Here is a 16,887-nt window from a genome sequence, read left to right on the forward strand (position 1 = left end):
AGTCCATATTATATTAGGTTTAACAATAAAACAAAACAAAATTCCATTAACTTTTAAAAATACATTTCAACAATAGAGATTTAAACACATGTTCAGTAATCCCTTTAACATCAGAGTTATTTGAAAATTAGCAGTCCTATCAACAATGGGAAAGTAAGTTACAAAACTGTATTAATTTAATTTAAAATTTTTAACAGACTTCAGTTGTGCAGCTCAACAGTTAAATGCCAGTCAGAGTACACATAGGTTCAGTTTTGTAAATCATACTATAAAGACGGTAAATATGCCAAAAGTACGTCATTCAGTCAATTTAAAATCAAAACTAACAAGTTACATTTCAGAATTTAAAGAAGATGGTTTATCAACTGACAATAAAATATTATTTTGTAATTTGTGTCAGTGTGCAGTATCATCTACACAAAAGTTCCTGGTGCAACAACACATTACAACTAGTAAACATCAGGCCAACAAACAACTAAATTCCAAGCAGAGACAATTGTTTTTAACACAACCAACAACATCGAATGTAAGATCTGAGTTTAACATCGACCTGTGCCGTTCTCTCATCTCTGCTGATATTCCTCTCTACAAACTAAAGAATAAGGTCTTCAGGGAATTCCTTGAAAAATATACTCAACATACAATCCCGGATGAGTCAACACTTAGGAAGACGTATGCTCCATCCATCTACGATGAGACAATACAGAAGATAAGAGAAAATTAAAGATAGTTCAATTTGGGTTTCCATTGATGAGACTCCCGACAAAGAAGGTAGACTTGTTGGTAATGTAGTTATCGGTTTGTTAAGTGAACAATATTCTGAACGAATTCTTTTACATTGTGATGTTCTAGAAAAGTGCAATAACAAAACTATAGTTAAACTGTTCAACGAAGCTATGGGTATCCTGTGGCCAAAGGGTATTATGTACGATAATGTGTTATTCTTTATTAGCGATGCTGCCCCTTATATGGTCAAAGCTGGACAAGCATTATCTGTTGTATATCCTAAATTGACTCATTTTACTTGTGTGGCGCATGCATTTCATCGTGTGGCAGAAGTGGTCAGAGACAATTTCCCTAAAGTAGATTTGTTGATTTCATCAGTGAAAAAAGTATTTCTCAAAGCTCCCAGTAGAGTTAACGTGTTGAAAGAAATGTACCCTGAAATTCCATTGCCACCAAAGCCAATTTTAACTAGATGGGGTACATGGCTAGAAGCAGTTGAATATTATGCCGAACATATAGACTCTATTAACAATGTTCTCCTTGCATTGGACTCTGAAGATGCAGTCTCAATTGATACTGCGAAAACAGTTACCTGTGACATAAGTGTGAAGAATGACTTAGCTCACATTCAGCATACATTTTCATGCATCATAAAAACGCTCAAAAGTCTCCAAAATAGGCACCTTTCACTATCTGAAAGTTTTGAAATTATAAATAGTACTGTGGAACAACTGAATCGTGGTAGAGGTAAAGTTGCAGATGCAGTAAGAGCTAAGGTGGACACTGTACTTTCAAAAAACCCTGGATATGAAGAACTACAAAAGGTTGTTGCTGTGATGAGTGGTGAATCAACAGTGAAGATTAACTTGGACTTATCCCCAGCAGACATTGTGAAATTGAATTATGTACCAGTTACTTCTTGTGACGTCGAACGCTCTTTTAGTCAGTATAAATCTATCCTCAGAGACAATAGAAGAAGATTCACTTTTCAGCACTTGAAAGAAATGTTTGTAACCTATTGTTATGGTAACAGACAATAAAAATTGTGTTTTGTTGAAACTACATTGGAAGATAAGGTACGTCCATTATATTTTTTGTTTAGTTTGATTAAAATGTACCAATATTTAACGTACATAGTCATTTTTTTATAATTTTAAGTCCATATTTAATTCCATATTTTGGTAAAAATCCATATTTAATTCCATATTTTGGTAAAAATAACTACATATATATTTACATATTTCATATATTTTTAGTCCATATAAATCCGTTCCCTGCTCATTACCATGAAAATAAAGAGATTTATATTGCGTAAAACTGCAATAAGTGTATTTGACAGACTCTTTGATGCGAAAGTGGCTCTGGAACTATGCGTTTTCAATTTTTTTTCATGGCCTTCATTAACTATGACAATGTGGTCATAATAGAGGTGTTGGAGCTTTTTTCATTGCACCCAATTATATAAAATATTTGGAAGAATTAACAACATCAGACGCAATAGTTCCAGTACGGATTACTAGGGAAATGACCAGTTTTCATAGTATTTCATCTTGGACCTAACGAGTGTTATATTTGTAACAATCCATTAAAATACAGAAGAATCAAATTTGTATAATTTTAATAAGTGTGGGCTACAAAATCACATTAGAATACACAAGTATCAAAAGATTTTTTTTGTCCTGAAAGTACAATATTTGTAGCTGCAAACCAAAACCATGTTTTACCATATTATACAACTCGCAGAAGCCAGTGAAACGAAAGAAAATTGTGCCTTTCTTTGGTGTAATTTTTCTGGAGAAATACCATTATTCCCTCACTGTATTAAATGGCATGTAGGAAACTTTATCGCGAAACGGAATGATACTGTTCACTTTTTCATGACCAGGAACAGTATTCTGTTCAGTCCAATAATGCAATCCCTTCATCACGAGTACAATGAAGAAAACTGAATTCTTAATAAATTATCGTGTCGACTAGCAAGTAATACATACAGTAATATCTCATATAAAATCATATCTTTTTATTGTTAAGTATTATGTGATCATGAAGTCATAATTTCATTCGTAGCCAATATTATGTTGATTGGCATTGCAAATTAGAAATCTAACCTAATTAATGTCTCATTAAATCGGTTATCTTCTTCCATATTTATTTTCTTCTTTTATTCGAAAACCTCCCCGGAATAAGAACATAATGAACAAAACTGTAAATTCATGTTTCAATAGAAATGAAAATTATTTCAGGAGCATATTTTATTAGTGCTATATTTACTATCATAATCATTTCACTAAACAGGGATAAAAGTTTATTCAGCCATTGAGTTCAATAATGTGTTATAAATAAATGCTTTAAAATTTTATTTTCCTGCCTACATCACATATTTTAATAATTTAATGGTACATTCCTTTTTCCGACGACGTCTTAAATTTAGTATTATTATAGTTATCGTCTCGTGTATTATACTTATTTGTATGACACCGAAAAATTTCAATGGCCGATCTGACATATTAGAACAATTTTGCTGTTTTCTGAATTTAAAACAGCTGAAAAATGTTTTCCCGATATCTGTGTGTAATCGTAATCGTTGACAGAGGTCGAATGTGTCTTGAAAAATTCGTTGGGCTAGCGATCAGAGCGAGAAATGTGTTTACCTCGAGCGAGGTGAGCGAGAAACTCGTTGTAGTGTGCAAAGACGTTTTATAGTTTAACCTAGACTCACTACGAGCGCTGTTCCTCGACCAAAAATTGAACACTTTCGCGCATCTCCATCTTGAGGGTGAGTGTCATGTGACTACAATATGTTTACATCACGACTCCGCCTAATTTAAAATAACATAGAAGGTTATTCAGTATTATTGAAAGTGTTAGGAGTAAGTGCGTATTAATTTAATCAATAGTGTGTGTATATAGTGTTTATATAGTTTAAATGAATCGTTCTCCTGTGATATACGTGAAATCACAGTGTAGGCCTAATATTGTGCTACATATATATATTTTTTTTTATTTTTTTTTATTAATAGGCAACTTCTCTGACACAAAAGCTGAAACTCGCTTCAAATCACTGACTCATCAACAGTGACGTCATGACACACTTTGAAATGAACAACCAGTAGTACTCTATTTTACTTTCTAATAAGCAATAATACAAAATAGAAATAAAGTAACCTATTGTGGTGTAGAAATGTGGACGCTAATTTTCTCGGAAATACACTCCTTTATTTATCCCGACATCAAAATATGTCTGTCTCTCTATACACAGTGATTTATCGTAAACTGTTGAACTATTTTGTTTTTTTTTTATTTTTTTTTTTCTGTAATACTAAAATATATTCGATCTTAAATCATTTTTGGAGGCTTCCATCACTATTTACAAAATAACTTTTGGAAACTACCAACTACACCTACCGTTAATATGGTAGCAATTTAAAAGATACATGTATATACATAGGCCTATATATTAACAGAGTAGAATTAATAACGTAAATTATTCACATAATCGCCATATCTTTTTATACAAATTCCTGAGTTTTACTTTCATATACTAAGAATGTTTTTCTTATTTTCAATTATTAACAAATTGTTACGTCCTTTTCTTCTCAGTTTCCTTTCAGCTTCCATTAGTAACTTTTGTAGTCCAGCTATCGTTGGATTGTTGTCACTGATCATGTAGTGTAAGTATCCCATAATTATCCATGTTAGTGCGAATTTATTGCTGTGGGTGGGCATTTCCAGTTGAAGTACCATCCTTCGAACGTCGTTCGGGTTGTCCGTGTGAGAGGCATTTATTAGTTTTCGACACAACCAAGACCATACTGCAGGTCGGCATGTTGTTAATCGATGGTGGAGAGTATCAAAACTGCCACAGTGTTGACATAGAGGTGAGTGCGTGATGTTATGGTGGTACTTTTTTGCTTCTGTGGGAACAATATCATTTACTACTTTATATGCACTTGTTTTCCAATCAGTTGAAATATTTGGTAGTGTGAAGATTTTCCATATTCTTTTCCACTTCATATTCGGGTATTTGGTCATAATGGAGGGAACGGTTTCTTTAACAGCTAATAATGACGTATATATTTCCTTTGTGGTCATAGACTCCGGATCGTTGAGAAGCCGCTCTGGTATTTTATTCAGGCACATTTTTATCCTTCGGAATATGGGATGTTGCAAAGTAAAATCTATTAATTCAGATGTAATGGAATTTTTATATTTAATTTTCCTTTGCAGTAATGTTTTAATGAGTAAAGCTTTGCTTTTATTATTAACTGCATTCAGATCGCATCCACCTTGTTCTGTCCGTTTCCAGAGTTGAGATTTAGCAATTTTATAAATATGTCCTGTCCACAGGTAATAAGTAATTCCCAATTCAATGCGTTGGGCTACATCTTCCGGCAGAGGTATTATTTGTGCAATGTACCAAACTTTAGATAGTATGAATAAATTTATGTTCCATATTTTTTGTATCAGGTTTAAGTTCCTAGTGAGCTGTTTGGAGAACATGTAACGGATTGTGTTTAAAATTGGATTCCAATTTAGTTCTATCATCTTCTTTATATCTGTGTGTATGAACATGCCAAGTATTTTAACATCTTTCATTGGTATATTTGCCATAGTCAGAGATGGTGGCCAATGTCCCAAGGGTAGCAAGTTTGACTTCCTGAAATTTATGTTAGCAGTAGATGCCATTGCATAACGGTGTAGAACCTGGTGAAGAACGGGAAGCTGCTGCTCCTTTCTCAACAAAATAACCATATCAACCGCGTAAGCCAATGTTGTGAACAATTTGTTATTACGAATCTCGGCATGAAGATTATGGTGAATCATTCTAATTAATGGTTCTGTACAGATGGTATAAAGTAACATTGACAAGGGACAGCCTTGTCTGATTCCACTTGCCAGTCTGATTGGTTTTGTAAAAAATCCATTCACTTGTATGCGGGAGTGTGCATCCGAGTACATAAAACGAATGACATTGATAATCATTTCCGGAATGTTCATCCTTTTCATGGTTTTAAATAGATATTGGTGATTGATATTGTCAAATGCTTTTTGGAAGTCTAATGAAAGTAGTCCAGCCGATTCATGTCTATTGGTATCAAAATAAAATACTGTATCTCGTAGTGCTTCTAGGTTGTCAGTTATTTTCCGTCCCGGTATTCCACATGTTTGTTCTTCCCCTATAAGGTCCTTTAAGTGAAATCTGATTCTATTTGCTATAAGTTTGGCAAATAGCTTGCAATCTGTATTCAATAGGGTTATAAGTCTATAATCTTGTATATTCTGTGCCTGTGACAGTTTTGGAATTAGAATGATAATACCTTCATTGAATCCCATCGGTTGTCTTGTCGCATGTAAAAGTTCATTGAAAAGTTTGGTTAGCGGTTCTTTAATAATGTTCCAGTATATTTTATAAAAATTATACCCAATACCGTCAGGTCCTGGTGCTGATTTTGAACTGGCAGTCTTGAGTGCTAATAGTATTTCTTCAGAGGTTATTGGTTGTGTAAGGGACGATGCTTCTTCATCGGAGAGAGAGGATGTTACATAGTCCAGTACTTTATCTTGCTCGTCATTGTTAACCTGTTTAGTTGCAAACAATTGCGTGAAATGTATTTCTGCCTGGTGCATTATATCTTTGGTGGAGGTGATCAACCCATCATCTCCACTTGTTAGTGAGTGTATATATTTGTTTGACCCTTTCGACTTTTCAGATGCTAAGTGATACAATGATCCACGTTCATCATCTGCAACTGATGTAGTGCGTGATCGAATTTTAATGCCGTCCATAATGTATTCTTGTATTTGCACAATTTTTGTTTTAATGTTTTTAATTTCCGCATCCACATCCTGACCAGCACGTTGCTTCATCAGTAGTTCTTGTAATAATCGGTAATAAAATTCACTCATATTTTTCCGTTCACGAGCTTTACCAATACCAACATATTTAAAAAAAGACCTAATGGTAGGTTTATATATGGTAAGCCATTTTTGTATATTTGTTAGTGCGCGGTTGTTCGCTCGTTTGTCAGCTGCTTTCCATCTCAGCATAAACTCTTCTTTGATTTTATCATCGTACAGTAAGGATTCATTTAACTTCCAATAACCTCTTCCATGTGGTGGTATGGTATTGTCGACTTCCATTTTAACTAGTAGAGCATGATGATCACTGAAGACTGCTGGTTGTACTTGTGCATTAAGAATGTTATGTTTTAGCTGTTTATTCACATAAATTCTGTCAAGACGAGAAGCAGCTTGACCTCTATGAAAAGTAAATTGTACATTGTTTCCATGAACAACTTCCCAAGCATCTAAAAGTTGTAATTCATTACACAGTCTCTGTAAATTTGGAGATGGATGATATTCACCTTTCTGATCCCTTGCATTTAACACGTTATTAAAGTCGCCACCCAAAATTAAGATATTATACTTATGTCGTAGATAAAATGGCAAGTCTTGAGCAATCATTTGTTCACGTAACACCCTGTTGTTGGAGCCAGATGGTAAATACAGATTTACTATTAAGACACCAGTGTTAAGCAATAATGACGTTATTCTACCACTCTGATGTTGTTCATAAAGTTGTATTGATAATCCACTGCGGTAAATTATAGCTGTTCCTCTGTTTGAATCACCAACATTCACTATCGAATTATACTGCGGACCTATAAAATTTAAATTTTCAATATTGACTTCCTGTAACAATAAGATATCAATATCATTGTTATACAGAAACTGCTTTAGCAACTGTTGTTTTGGTTGACTTCTTAGGCAGTTTATGTTTAAGGTAGCGTAATTAATTACAAACTGCATAATAATCAGGTAGATGGCACAGTTAAGTCGCAGCCACATGATTAGTCTGATGCAGCTCTATTATTTGATTAGAAAGGAAATTATTTGCGTAAGAGTGGAAAACCCAGTTTGGTTTCTTCACGAGGTTTAGGTTTCTCTTTTCTATATGGATGTTGTCTTGTTTTGGCAAAAGCTGATGATGTTTTATTTGGTACCTGTATATCTTCGTCTTGTTCCGTTACTTTCGTACTTTCTTCGTCCATCATATCGTCGCTCCAGGATCTAGTCAAGGGATCTTGTTTATTTCCGTCATCTGTAACAGTGGGGTCAGTATCTGGGGTTGCCGCTTCTGCTGCTTGAGTCTGTGTAGTTACTACCGCGGTAGACTCTGGTAGAATGTTAATAGCTGTTCGTCGTAATCGCGTGTCACGCGAGTGTTTTATCTGCATAACTTCTGGTGTTGTGTTATTTGACTGTTTGTGTGTTTCCTGAACATTAGATTCGTCCTCTTGTCGTAATTTTTTGTTGCTAGGCTCTTCATTTTCCTCTCGTTGGTCAACATTACTGTTAATGTCAGTGGGCATTGTCTGAACATTCATAATATTTTCTGTGCTTGGAATTGTATGTTTACAAGTATCACCTACCTCCGTACTGCCTTGAAGATCTCCATCCGTTGGAATATCCATATGTTGAGAAGAAACTGGCTCAGGAGCTGTTGAATCTTGTATGGAAGATGTTTGATTCTCTTCGAGTAGAACATTTTCACAATTTATGAGTGTGTGTTGCCGAACAATGTCACTTAATAGTCTATTCTTGTTATGGGGTCGAATGGGTAACGTAGTAAATTGTTGTTTTCAGTCTTGTTTGAAATGTCCTGGCTCACCACACCGAAAACAAACTTGTATTTGCCCCGGATAATTTAAAGATGCTGTGTACATGCCGATTTTCAATAATGTGGGTATCGGAATTTTAATGTCCATCTTTACAGCTTTCACTCCATTGTTGACCGGTAGGGGATACTGATCATTCCATTTCTCAGACCTATCATGAATCTGTCCATATTTACTGAGGGTATTACTAACAATTATGTTTGGTATTTCAGGTGGAAGATTGAAAATTCGCACTGTCGTACTTTGGATATCCGCCGCACTTACAACGATCTGAATTTCTTCTCCCGATTCATATTCAAACATCTTGTCTCCTTTGTGTTCATTCAACAGTTTGTTGTATAAAGTCACGGAAACTAATTTCAGATAAATTGCAAAGTCTCTATTATGTAACTGTATGGTATCTACTTGATCTGTATTAACACGCATAGTTTCCACTAGCCATTGATGTATTTCATACGCCGATGGTTTTTTAGCCGTAGCTGGAAATTTGATTTTTAAAGTATTGATTCTCTTATAAGATTCCATATTGCTTTTTAATTACTGTAAATCTCAATAAACAATGACTGATGTATACCTGATTATGCAGTAAGTCACTTTCACTGTTTATACACTATTATCTATTCACTATACTGACTGAAGCACAAGTACACTTATACTAACAGCGCGTACAGAGGTTGTTTACAAGACGTCCGACCGCTGCCACAATCAAGTCGAGACTGTATATGAGGCCTATACAAATAGTATTTTAATCATATTTCTTTGTTATAAGTGAAACCATCGTATGCTCTTGTGCTGCATACAACTGTACAAATAGTGTTCTTTTATAATTTATTTTCATCGTACTCCCATATAAATTCCGTAAGTGGAATCATGGTGCATAGTTGTGCCGCATACAACTGTACGAATCGACGTAAGAAAGGATTCGGAAATTTCTTTTCACAATTAGTAAGTTAGTTACATATACTGTATTAGGATATTGTAAAATGACTGAGAACATTAGTACATATTTATTATGTTAATAGAAGAGAATGTTTTATAGGAGTAAGCGCAAACTTTCTTTTTTAGGTTTCCATTGCAAAAGCCTGAACTTCTCAGTAAATGGTTATCTGCTGTTAAACGCAATAAATTTATACCATCAATTCACCACCAGTATTGCTTTGCACAAGAAGATAGACAGCATCTCTCTCAATCAATTTTATTTATGAATCAATAAGTGAGTGCAAAAATAAATCTGGTTAAGTATTTTCATACTATCTAGTTATGGCCTAGTTACAATATTTTGACATTCTTGCACATATTCGATTTAATAATAACAGTTTATGCATTTCCTTGTTTATTGAAATATTTATTATTAGGCCTAAGCAAAATGCACACAGTGTGCAAGATTCAGTTAATGTCCTAACTCGATTAATTAAATATTTCAGGAACTCCATCGGTACAGATTTGATGAATTGTGTAAATATGAATAGGCCTAATCACGAAGACAAGAATTTTTAATTGGCAGTTTTAGCATAACACCTTAATATCTGTTGTTCACAAAAAGATGACGATTACTGACTGATAGTTCCAGTTTCTCCAATTATTTGCTGTTGTAGACTAATATAGGAATGCAGGTGATTACGTTTCACTGTTTATATTTGTTTTTATCCTTGTTACTCTTTTAGCTTATATTTGGTTGTTTTTTATGGTATAGCAATAAATCTTCGTGTCTTTTGCGGTTGCGTTCTATCAGCATTACTTTTCGTCCGTTATTTTTCACGACCGCAAGATGCACACAATGTGCAAGATTAAGTTAAAGTTCTCACTCGGTTATTGAAATATATTTCAGGAAGCCCATCCTACGGATATGATGAATTATGTAAATATAAATACCCCCAAGTCACAAAGACGACGACGATTATTGACTGACAGTTGCAGGATTAATAGCTTTGATAATTTGATGTTATACCACAAGAATGCAGGTAATTACGTTTTAATATTTATATTTGTCTTTATCCTTGTTATTTTAGGCTCATGTTTGGTTGTTTTTATGTTGTATAGTAATAAATCTTAGTTTGTTTTACAATTGCCTTCTATCAGCATTGCTTTCCGTCCGCCTCAAGATGGCGGCGAGCGATCGCTTCAATTTGGGTCAAGTCGTATCTTCTGCGCAGCTGGCAGTGTGGGGACTTGGTAGTGTGTGACGTTCCATTTAAAACAATGTTTTCGATTAAACGCATTTTTCGGCACACATTTCCCATTACACATTTCTCGGTATAGTGTGTAACCGGCCTAAAATGTATATAGAGAAGTCAACACGGAGATGACAAGCTGCAGCTACACTTGTTTCTTTGAAAGCTGGGGCATGACCAACGAGTTAGAAAGAGAAAGAAGTGGTTATTGCGCCGCCATGTTTGAAGAAAATTGAACGACAGTCGGTAATGAACTTATGAACCCAAAACAAAGTGGGCGTGGTGATAACTGACATTAGAATCGTCAGCTGTATTAATTTCGTTTGCATAAATCAGTTAAACTCTTAAGAAGTGGAAAAACCTAGTATTTCGTCAAATACGTGCTAGGAACTTAATCTAAACTTATGTACGCTAAATTTAAAACACTTGAGCTATTCCTAGAAGGAATGCTTAAAAGAATAACCTAAGTAAAATTGTCATGTAATATGACAAGAAGTCCTAGCAAATATACTGAAGAAAATGTTAATATTCCTAGGTTCTTTTAAATGCGATCTGCAAGATTGCCTATAAAATGAACGAGTATGATTCGGATGATTTTATTAAATTGTTTTCCCAATCTCTACACGTTGCAAAACTATTTACTATACCATAAGATATAGAATGAAAGTAGGCCCTATCTGTAGTAAACAACCTTTACCTCACGTGGGTGAAACATGACAAAACACAACTTCAGTTTTTTTGTTACAGTAAAGTATAATTATTATCGAAATGTGAACGTGAGGCCAACAGCCGGCTGGTCTGTCTGAGCCTTTCAAGGGCTGTGGCACCACAGATAATTGTTAGTGTATAATTGAGCACCCACGTACAATAATGGGGTAAGTAGTTACGAAATATATTCATACTTACCCCATTATTGCACGTGGGTGCTCAATTATGTTCTTTCATGTCCTTCCAGTCAAAATACTAACAACAATACGACCTACCCCAGAGTTTTGCGTTATTTTGGATGCGAGTGTCGAAATACAATTTTAATATTTGATTGCTATTACTAGGTTTGAAACGGAATTGTAGCGGTTTCATCCATATTTAGTTTCACTTTATTACTAGTGAACCATTTATTTGATTAATCGTTTGTCTTCGAAATAGGTTTACTTCTTATAGGCCACAGCTCATCGTCTTCGACTTGTATAAGCAGTAAGGACAGAAGGAGCAGAAATAAAGGATGCCGGTGTCGAAATACAGTTTTAATATAGTATTGCTATTTGTTTTTCACTGGGTCTGAAACGGAATTGTATTGGTTTTATCCGTAAGTACATTACCAGTGAACCATTTACTTTGTTTATGCCGGGCGTTGTTACACATTTATGCATGAAAAAAAATGCTGCTAATTAACAAAACTATGGACTTAACTTCATAAAATTTACATGAAATATGATATATCAGTTGTCTTTTTCCTTTTGACATTGCAGTTATATGCAGCACACACAACAGGCATGTTTTTTCTTCGTTTTTTTGTACTTCTTACCTCCGTTATACAGCATTGTAAGCAGATGAATTTTTACAAAGGTGGGCGCTTAGCTCAGATCTGCCGTATGTTGCGGTGCCACCGCGAAGCAATCAAATATTAAAATTGTATTTCGACACTCGCACCCAAAATAACGCAAAACTCTGGGGTAGGTCGTATTGTTGTTAGTATTTTGACTGGAAGGACATGAAAGAACATAATTGAGCACCCACGTGCAATAATGGGGTAAGTATGAATATATTTCGTAACTACTTACCCCATTATTGTACGTGGGTGCTCAATTATACACTAATAATTATCTGTGGTGCCACAGCCCTTGAAAGGCTCAGACAGACCAGCCGGCTGTTGGCCTCACGTTCACATTTCGATAATAATTATACTTTACTGTAACAAAAAAAAAACTGAAAGCGTGTTTTGTCATGTTTCACCCACGTTACAAGCTTGGAGGAAAAGGTTGTTTACTACAGATAGGGCCTACTTTCATTCTATATCTTATTGTATAGTAAATAGTTTTGCAACGTGTAGAGACTGGGAAAACAATTTAATAAAATCATCCGAATCATACTCGTTCATTTTATAGGCAATCTTGTAGGTTGCATTTGAAAGAACCTAGGAATATTAACATTTTCTTCAGTATATTTGCTAGGACTTCTTGTCATACTACATGACAATTTTGCTTAGGTTATTCTTTTAAGCATTCCTTCCAGGAATAGATCAAGTGTTTTAAATTTAGCGTATATAAGTTTAGATTAAGTTTCTAGCACGTATTTGACGAAATACTAAGTTTTTCCACTTCAGTTTAACTGATTTATGCAAACGAAATTAAGACAGCTGACGATTCTAATGACAGTTATCACCACGCCCACTTTGTTTTGGGCGCATAAGTTCATTACCGACGGTCGTTCAATTTTCTTCAAACATGGCGGCGCAATGACCACTCTATATCTTTCTCTTTCCAACTCGTTGGGCATGACAGTTAAGCGGCCAAGCTTGGAACTACAGTGCTATGTTCCCAATATGGACTACCATCACAGTCTAATATATACAGTCGCGCAACTTCAACACTTTTTTGCCAACATTCGCGACACTAGCGCCCAAGCGGCAGGCAAGGCACTGGTCATAGGGTTGATACAGCCACCACGTGCTTTAAAGGGATGCGAGATGTTATAATAACGTTTTAATCATGCGTCGGAATAAAGGCAATGCGTGCAATGACGAAAATTGCAGTAACAACAAGTTCAAATCTCCGAATTTGTCGTTCTTCAGATTCCCTAAAGACCAAGAGAAAACCATAACTCAGTCATAACCAATAATCCACGTTGTAGGTAGCCTACGTATTGTGTTCTATAAAACATTACTTTATTACTTATCAGTTACCTATTTGTATGTCAGGAAGGACAGTTTAAATAAAAACAAAGTATATACCTGTTACAGTATATTATTTTTTTTTGCAGAGATCATATGTGTAAATGTGTAACCATTCCTATTTTGGATAATATATCTACAGTTTTTAACGCAAGTAATTCCATAATTTTTGCATTCGTGTTTTTTTCTTTATATTTTTCAAAAGTTGAATGTTATATAGCATTCAAGTAGGTATCATGGTGTTAATTTTGGAAGAATTCATGGAGTATAGTAATCCTTTTGCAAAATATTCACTTCTTGAATAAATCCAGACTGTGTCGATAAATTTCTGATGTGTTGGTGTAAATTCATATGGCAGACGTATTAAGTTCTCAAGAAATAAAAGAGCCTTTTTAAATTTAATATAAAAAGCAATCTTTTCTGTAACAATTTGCATGACTGTTATTGGTTTGATTTTACATTCCCAGTGATTATTTGAGCCATTCAGTGCAGAAGTGTGTAAGTCAAAATCAGGTAATGAAGTTTAAAGTAAAAATTCTGTAAAATACAGCGCAATGTAGCAATTAATATATCCTTCGTGCTATTCACTGATTATTAATAGTTTAAATACATTCAATATTAACTGCCGCTTTGCACTGTATTGTACAGAATGTTTACTTTAACCCCTCATTACCCATTTTTGACTTACACCACTTCTGCTCTGGAAATAAAATTAGGCCTACATTTTCTGAGTTAATTGAAGTTACAATTTTTTCAACAAAATTGTGTGTTCATTTATTTGTTCTCACCTACGTCATATTAACAGTAAGTGCATGTAAATTACGTATTATATACTTTAGGTAGGATATGTTAAAATTAGGCATTTTGTGAAAACTGGAAATGTAATGTAAATTGCAGTAAACTTGCCATAAAAACGTAAACCATAACATCAGCACTATTTGTGACTCAAAATAATAAAGGAAATACCGGTTCTTAAGAAATGGAAAAATAATGAACTTCATATTAATGTTTAAATCCTCCCCTTTTCTATATTTTCAAGTTTACCTCAGCGGCCGAGTTTACTCCAATTTGCGGCATTCAAAATCGTTAATTTCTCAGGAAATAGGGAGAGGAGTTCACCACGCGATGTACCCTACGAGATATTCCCTACATTTTTGAAGCTACTAATTTTTACTCTTCTCACAGGAAATACAAAGTTCCAATGATTCATAAATATATTTAGGAATGAATTGAATTAACCGACCACAGAACGAACAATTATATTATTTCAAACCATGATACGTGATCAGGGCCATGATTCAGTTGTAAGGAGCAGAAAGAATTACGTTTATTCCCAGCTTCTGAAACTTGTAGATTAACTGCGTGTGAAATTCTTCCAGGATTCTAAAGTAGAATTAACAAGAACCATATACACTTATTGTATAGCATAAAAATATAAAATAAATTACGCAAAACCCGTTTTCTGATGTGTTGTCATATGTCGTGTGCACACTTTTAACTTGCCTGCCGCTAGAGGGGTACTGTCGCGCCGGCTGTCAAATGTTGGCATATTTTATACGTATGAGTTGCGTGACTGTATCTATTAGACTGTGCTACCATGCTACCAGCTGATGGAAGCTAGCAATTGACGTTAAGATGACTGACGTTAAAACATTCATTGACAAAATAAGACGCGAAGGTAAGAAAACAATACAAAAATCGACCGAGAAACAAACATTGTGCTAACATTGTGTGCACAAGGAATGTCGCCAAGAGAACTATTAAGCAATTGCCACATGAGAACGGTAAGTTTGGCAACTCAACCGTTGTTACCATAGCAACAGGCATGGGAACGGTAAGTTTGGCAACACAACCGTTGTTACCATAGCAACAGGCCAACGAGTTAGAAAGAGTTTCTTATCTTCACATATGACATTCCATGTTTACAACCGTCACACATAGCTATGTATGCTGACGATACAGTTTTCTTTTATTCTCATAGTAAACTAAATACTGCAATAAGCACTCTTCAGACATCCTTACAGGAGCTGTCTAAATGGTTCTCTGACTGGAGATTACTACTCAACATTACCAAGACAGAAGCTAAAATCTTCTCTTTAAGGCCTATTCATAATCCACCTCCTTTGGTTCTTCTAAATGAACAAGTTACATGGCTCTCCAGTCAAGAAGCTGTCAAATATTTGGGAATATTATTAGACACGAAACTTACATGGAATGCCCATATAACTCGCATTGTCACACTAACCTCTTCTAGAATTCGAAAATTATACCCTTTGGTTAATAGACGTTCACAAATTGGATTGGACTGTTCAATGCTACTCTACACCTCGCTTGTACGACCTCTTTTAACTTATGCAGTGCCAGTGTGGGGGACAGCAAATAAGACACACATGCATCGCCTACAAGTTCTCCGTTTTTAACTTTCACTAGTGTTCAGATTATTTAAAATTTGTGCTGAAAGCAAGTTCTTAATTTTTGTGTGTTAATTACAATTATTATATTTATTTGAGTTACATTCTCTTCGTTTTTGGGCCGTCTGTAGATGGACCCATTGTGTTGTTTATTCAATATGACCTCTAATGAAAATTCGAGTGATTTCAGTGAAATTATAACTACTGCTCAGGTTCATTCAGACATCTATGATGCTGCTATAAATCCACGACTGGAAAAGAATGCCATTTCTTCGCATATTGATGAAGTTCACAACTCTTCTGGAACACGGCGTAAAGTCGGAAAAATATCCTCAGCTAGAGAAGCCGACATACATGAATTTAAATTCAAGTCAGTACATAGTAAAATGAAGGGAGTTCTTCCCCGAACTTCAGCTACTCGTTTGTATAAGAAAATGGGAACTACAGTTCCGGTGAAAACTAACAATGTTTTCCAACCACTATTAGAAGATCCAGAAATTGAAATAGATAATTCTATATGTCAACAACCTACATCACAAATGGATTTTTCCACCACAGAAGAAAAATGTGCAAATTCCCAAAATGGAAGTCGGAAACATAAGCCACCACCCCCTATTGTGGTAACATGTAAAGTTGATTACTTTAAGTTGCAACAAACTTTGAAGAACTCGCTTCAAATATTAGCAGAAGGAAAGTTTAGTCCTGTCGGTCTGAAACTATATGTTTCAACAAAAGATGATTTTGAGAAATTACAAGATTATTTGATTCTGCAAAAATATAATTTCTATACCTTTCCTTATAACATTTCAAAAGTATTGAAAGTTGTTCTAAAAGGACTTCCAAATGAATCCTCGTCTGAAGAAATCCTAACTGAACTTCGGAGTTTAAATTATCCTATTGAGTCAGTTCGACAATTAAGGAAAAGAGTCCAAGATGAAAACACAGGCTTAATGACATGATTGCCTATGCCAATTTGGGTGCTGACAGTAAATCAATTACAAGACAAACCC

This window comes from Periplaneta americana, chromosome 8 (genome assembly GCF_040183065.1).
Source record: "Periplaneta americana isolate PAMFEO1 chromosome 8, P.americana_PAMFEO1_priV1, whole genome shotgun sequence".
NCBI lineage: Eukaryota > Metazoa > Arthropoda > Insecta > Blattodea > Blattidae > Periplaneta > Periplaneta americana.